We start from the raw sequence: 7,195 nt of genomic DNA on the forward strand, positions 1-7,195 counted from the left end.
GTAGATAAGATGACTGAATTTAACAAAAGTACATGCGGTCTCAAATCATCTGCATTTAATACTCTTTTTGAAAGTATAATATATAATACATTATAGATATATAATATATATTTTTATAAAATATAGATATCGAAAAACTTAGACATATAACATTTTTAATGGTCATATTAATGTACTTTAGATATATGGTGTCAGTCGAACCATTTGTCTGGAAGGATCTGCAGAAAGCTATTTCCATGACGAAATTATTGAAATGCGAGTCGCGATCTAAGCAAAATTCTACAGAACCATTTTATATACAGGTCGATGTCTTTATATATATATGTTTTAAATATATGTATTTCTTGCTTTAGACGTAGTTTTATTCGTTTAATAAAGTTAACAATTATTCTTAATAATAAATAATAGAGGAATATTCGAATATACAGAATATTCGTTTATGCAGGCTGTGGGAGAGATCGAGCAGGTGTATTTTGAGAATACTCGTCATACCATGGCTAATACTATCTACAATGTACATCTATACCGTCTATGTATCTGAAAAACTTCCTACCGATCGATATCATCATCTGTTTGCCTGGCACAGTTCAGGAAAACTTGCTCGAAGCTTTATTACCTTTTATAAAACATAACATTTGCGATTTATTTATTTAAAATCACATCATCGAATGATGTGTTATAGTTAGCCAATTATCGGGAGAAGAATTGGTCATGCAGAGGGGAAATCATGGCGGACCTATCAGAATTCGCAGTTTGGTTGTTTGACAGCGCGCAGAAAATGGTTCTGGATCTTGGAATGCATACGTCTTACAAAGGTCTTGATTCGATTGTCATGGCGCTGTATTGTCTCTTCTGGATGCTGAAGACTGGTTTAATGCTGTCCTATAGGGTATATGTTTACAGTGATAGTTTCATCGCTTTTGGTAACTTTGCCTCTGCATACAGTTTGTAATTGATTATTATCTCTACATTTGTCAAAGAATCTCGAAAATCCCCTAAGATTTTCAAGTCTCAACCGCATTTTACAGAGAGCTCCTTTTGCATCAGCCATACATTGTAGAATTCTTTATTGATACGCATTCTTCTTATATCAAATAATACTCTTGTATTAATGTTTGCTTCCTCGCTCGATCTTCAGCCTTTCTTGTGTTCCTGTCGCAAGACTAACCAGCATTGCATCTGCCATTAGTCTTGTATTCAACATACGCCATTATTTTACAGAAATCAAGTAAGATTGGCAAAGAGCATTCGAATCCGATAAAGATAGAGATTTTCTGTTATCGTGCTGCATTCTCATAAATAGTCTTGTATATTATCAGCAAAATTAGCTTTCAGAATTTTTTAATTCTACACTATTATTCTACAGTATTATTCTACAGTATTATTGCATGGAAAGAATAATTTTGCTAAAGTATTTAAATATTTAGCTAGATGCAGATCTAAAAATGATTTTGTTAAACTATCAAAATAATGTAGGACGTTTAAACAGATTGCTAGAATATTGAAATTTTTTGGAATATTACTCACGCTTAAGTTTTCTGTACAATTATTTTAATGATCCAATAGAATTATTTTCCAATTTGTATCTATCTAATTTATTAAAAATTTTTTAAATATTTTAACAAAATTGTTCTTTTTGTGTGAATTGTTAATAATTACACAATGATTTCTGAACCATTATTATACATCGCTTAAATCAAATCAAATTTTTTTTATTGAATAGATGTCGATATTCATCGCTTTATTCATGAAAATGTATGTACAAACATCTTTCAGAAATTCGTTTCTGCTATAAAATGTTATTGGCAACGCGCACAGTATAGGAAGAGGAAAACTTGCGCAGTGACACATCGCTTTATTTCAATACTATCGCTGTTTCTGTGTTCGCTTATGTCCGCAAGACTTAATCATTATCAAATAACAATCGTCTAATCGTGCCACCGGTATATGTGAACGGCCTCAAAGTATTAGATTATCATTGTGTCGATTTTTACAATTGCATTTTATCAAATATAAATCATACATAAATTAATTAGCTAACATCATTATGCATAACTATGCTTTATTGCACACGCTACTTATTTTCTGTTTCCTTTACTTAATTCTCTCTATTCTTAATTAATTTATATTTTCTTTTAATAGCTGTATTTTAAAATATTCCAGTCTTTCAGTCCTCGATCATTTCCTCATTTTTAGATATTAGACATAAAACATTTTGATTGCAATGCAAAATCGACAAAGTTTGTGAAACAAGCTAATATTATGAAGGTGTTAGTTACTTGTTCTTAACTGCATGATGTTTCAAAGGTATTTTTAACAAGTTGAAGATTAATTTATATCGATTGCTGTTTCCAGACAGCAGATGATTTCTTGATTATCTTGTATCCAGAACATTTCAAGGGATCTATTCTATTCTCGTTCCGCTCCAAAGCTTTAGCAAGAAGAAAGCTATGATCAGAGTGGAAGACGGAGAGTGGTTCGACAAATTCTCCATCGATGTCGCGGATAGCGAGGATGTGGTGGCACGTAAATACAATGGAATGATATATCAGATTCTTATGTTGTTAATTTTTATTCTTTTTTTTTTGTTTACATTAAAACGTATCTGTTAACAAATTAATAATAATATAATATATTTAAAATAAAAAAATAGAGAATAAAACAAGAAATAAATATAAATAAAGTTTTTCTGTTACAGATCGGAGTGTTACAGATCGGACAATCAGCTAACATACAACTTGTTGACCAAGCAGATCACGTTTACTTCATACTACATACTTATCAACAACGCAGATTTTCTTATAGAATGCCAGGAGGATGGCCGACTAGCTGATCCGATAATCAAAGTACATTAGATATAAGAAATTCTATTACTACAGAAATCTTTTAGTGAAATATTGCACTACAATATCACTGCTGTATGCCAAGGTGCTTCCTGGTGAATACGCGGCTCTGTGGCCTCGAACTGAACAACAAGATTCTAAAAGCTAAAGTCGCAAGTCAATTCGAGAAAATCGCGGTATTTATTTATACTGACAGTCACACAACTATGCTAAATTACACAAGGTAATGAAGTATAGTAACAAAGAGTAATAATTAACTGTACGCATAATTTATTTATATGCTGTGAGCACAATTAACTAGAATAAATAATGAAATATTTGTGTTTTGTACCTCTAACAAAATATTTTTCATAATATGGAGGAATCAATGTAGACATCAACGAGGGCGGCGTTTACATCTCCATGTCGGCCTATGTCCCAGGCAACGCGCCAGCTATGATCATCATACGCCGCATACTATCAATCTATGAGAAAAAGGTTCTCTCAACGTTAGGTAAGTTGGCGAGATCATTAACTCTGAATGAGTCAACTGTTTTTTTTTTCTTAAATAATCACCTAATTTTTGTACCCTAATTAATTAAAATTATTATCATTATTAACAATATTAATTTCAAGTTAAGCAGAAAGGCTTGCGGGGGATCACCCTGTATATTTATTCGACATAAACCGATTTGTATGTTGACAGATCCGTGCAGTCATACAATAGAATGTTTTATACTTGGGAAAATCCGGCAGTACCACGAAAACTGGTGTGGGAAGATAACAGTGGCAAGGAAACCGAAGATAATCTTCGCAAGGTAAACGGAAGCAAGGGGAAATGTTCATAAAAGCGAATAATGAATCCTTATTTCCAGGATAATTCTTTCATTTCTTTCACATTTCTTTTCCAGGATAATTTCGGCACTTTCCAACTACTGGAAATAGACGAAAAACTGTTTTATGTTTCGTTCCTAGACGGTATTCAGAGAGTGCTTTTCTATAAATTTAAAGATTGCTGAATTGTCAGCTGGCTGGTGATCTGGAAATAATTGATCAGGAAATCGTTGAACATTCACGGTATTGGATTTTCTCTTGTAAATAACATCACCAAGTTCGAGTTGTTGTATATGTGCATCGACAGGTAAGACTGCAGTCTTTTAATATTAAATTTTATTTACATATACTTAGTAATTTTTTAAAATTAAAATTATATTTTTAATATAATTTTATTTTTATAATTTTACATATAATTTTTACACAATAATTGACAAATATAAATTTAATATTATTTAACAAAATATGATAATTATATACTCTCTTCGTATAATTGTATTACCATGTAAAATTAATGAAATTCTATATTATAATCTCAGGGATCATATAGGAGATGCGTAAGTCGATCAATGGTCGAAGGCGAGCGTTAAATGCTAAGGAAATCAACGCTATCGAAAAGGGATATCAACGATACATTAGGGAATTGCGAATCGGCAAAATGGACGTGGACTATCGGATGTTGGACCCAAAACTAATGATAAAAAGTTTTCGCTTTAAAGTTTTTAAGGCTTGGATCTAATTTAATTTGTGGACTAGAAGAAGCTTCTATCGTTACTTAATTTTTTAAAATTATTTTTCATTGTACCTAGGTGGATTATTTAAATATGGAAATGCTGAGGCCGCATCGTAGATATGAGACGCACCTTTCAGACGCACCCTTCACCTTTGGCTGTAATATCGTACTTCAGCGCATCAGGTACAGCTGCAAAGATCAACAAATCCTGATCGACAATCAGTTGTCGGAGTGCGTTTTTCCAGTTATATTAACTCCAGTTCCACCGCCAAAGAGTGTCACGAAGAGTACAGATATTATCATTTTGATGCGAAAAACATCTTTTATTGCATTTCCTGTAATATGCAATTTTAATCTTCAAGTATAGATATAGCTTGTTTGTATCTGAGAGAAAATTTTAGGAAGTTAGTAAATCAGTATGATTGGTACTATGAGGTTCTAAATTGTAAAAAAACTTGGAATCTTCTACCGATCAGAGGTTTAGTTGCATTCTGTACTTCAAATAAGATTTTTTTAGAAATGTAGTTTGTAAAATACTATAATCGAAGGTTAATCATCGTATACTTATGAAAATATAATTCCTCAATTTTTTTAAGAATTATGTATCTATTTTTTTCCTATTTTTTGTTTATTTCTGTCATGAAACCTTTTGCGGAGCTAAATAGGTCAAGCGCCTATTGGAGCACAGCACTGTGCAACAATTCCGATACTTCAAAGTTCTCATACAAGAATTTCATATCAAGGTGGACATTATCTTCATAAATGCAATAATGAGCTTACTCGAAACGAACGAAGTCAACAGCGCGGAAGAGATAAGACGCGATTATATTTTTTATTAGATCGTTCTGTAACATATAGATGATCTTGTTCGTTTGTTTCAGAGTGCTTTCATAAAGACATAAAACTCGATGAACCATTAATGTACCACGTCAGTTTGATCACCACGGCCGAACAGAAAAACTTTTTCAATCTACTACACTTTTCGCCTCTCAAGGTGTGTCACGTTTCAATATATGGATACAAAAATGTAAATGCTAACATTATTATCTGACAGTTAAATCTTTATCTCCTTTTTCTTTTTTTGTTCACAGATATACATCAGTTTTTCAATGACCGGAAGCGGAGGAGGACTCTCTGCGTTGCCGCAAGTATTGAACATGCTTTTGCAAGGAATTGACGCTGACAGATATTAACGACATTGTATTCAAGTAAGGCTCTTAATTAGTACAATTTACAATTAAAGATATTAAAAATTACAATCAAAGATATTTAAAAGCGTACTAGAATTTCTGAAATAATCTTTTTTGTAGTTTGCGTATTGTACAAGTTCTGAAATTTTAAGATTCTAAGTTTTCTACTAATACAGATTGGCATACTTTGAGAGAAACTACGTATTCATGACGCAGCTCGTTTTCGAAACGAGCACTCATTACGCAGGCCAAGCAATTAAGACCTACGTATTCGTGCTGGGACTCGATGTGATCGGTAATCCGGGATAATATGAGCTTGTGATCAGAACTATGAAGGGTATCGAACATCTGTTCTATGAACTCTTCCAAGGAGCTATTCAGAAGAGGGTCTGTTCTTCGGAATGCGCAGCATGGGCCAACTATCGGCCTATTGTCGGCGGAATGGCGGGCGCTGTATCGAAGATTACGGGAACGATGGGTGTACATCTTTCTCCAATCTTTTAAATTTTGCTCGACTAAAAAATTGTATTTTTACACTCGCAAAAGATAGTATTAAGCAAGAACTTTATATTATGCTTAATTTTTAGCATTTAACAATTTTGTATTTTAAAATATTACAATATTTATTAATTTTGTTACTTACGTTTTTGCAGGCAAAGATATAGTTGCTCTAACCTTTGACAAAGATTATCAGCGAAAGAGACAAGAATAGCTCAATAAATAGCCCGCCAACTTACAAGAAGGTCTTGCACGAAGCAGAAAGGGTTTAGTAATGGTAAGATCGCGGATTAATTATTCTGTTAATTATTTAATTTAATATATTTATGAATGTTTTTTGAATGAATTTGTTTATGTCATTTGATAGGGTGTAATCGATGGTGTGACTGATGTGGTCATGAAACCTTTATCATGAACGAAAGAGGAAGGAGTGGAAAAATTCTTCAAAGAGTTTGGAAAAGGTGTTGTTGGACTTGTCACTAGGCCTATTGCTAGTGTTATTGATTTTGAAAGTGGTTCTTTTGGAGCAGTTAGACGATATGACTTGTTAATTATGCAAAAGCATTCTTAATTAATGAATAAGACAATTAATTAAAATTTGAAAGTTGTTCAGAAATTGATTGTTAATGTATACAATAAATGGTGGAAATTTTTCAATGTATTTATTTCAGAGCTACTGAATAAAGAGGAAGCAAAGAAAGTATGATCGCTCAGATTTCTGCAACCGGATAGTCTCATTAGGCCATACATAAAGGATGAAGCCGAAGGCAACAAAATATTGATAGTAAGAGTTCTGTTCTTCTAAGAGTTCTTAATACTTTTATCAAAATTTTTCAAAATTCAAAATTGTTAAATAAATTTTTAAATGGTCTATTCTTCGTAGACGCATTCTATTATAATACATTTTTATACAAAATGCGTATCATGAATTCGTATAAGATTATATTATAAAAATACTAGTAAGAAACGGATACTAGTAAGAAAAAGAAACTCGGCCTATTCGGCAGTACATCTCAATCAAAAATACTTTTAATATTTTTTTAGTATTAAAATGTACGAAATTGTAAGAGTATACATTGAGAAATAATAAACTCGTCACGTTGACAGCAAACTGACGG

At 32.2% G+C, this 7,195-nt stretch overlaps 1 pseudogene; it reads left to right on the forward strand.

Moving 5' to 3' along the window:
- LOC105621820 overlaps positions 1 to 6,882 on the forward strand; it is a 13,482-nt pseudogene extending 6,600 nt beyond the window's left edge.
- The last annotated feature ends 313 nt before the right edge of the window (positions 6,883 to 7,195 follow it).

The sequence above is a fragment of the Atta cephalotes genome (assembly GCF_000143395.1).
Source record: "Atta cephalotes unplaced genomic scaffold scaffold00037, whole genome shotgun sequence".
Lineage (NCBI taxonomy): Eukaryota > Metazoa > Arthropoda > Insecta > Hymenoptera > Formicidae > Atta > Atta cephalotes.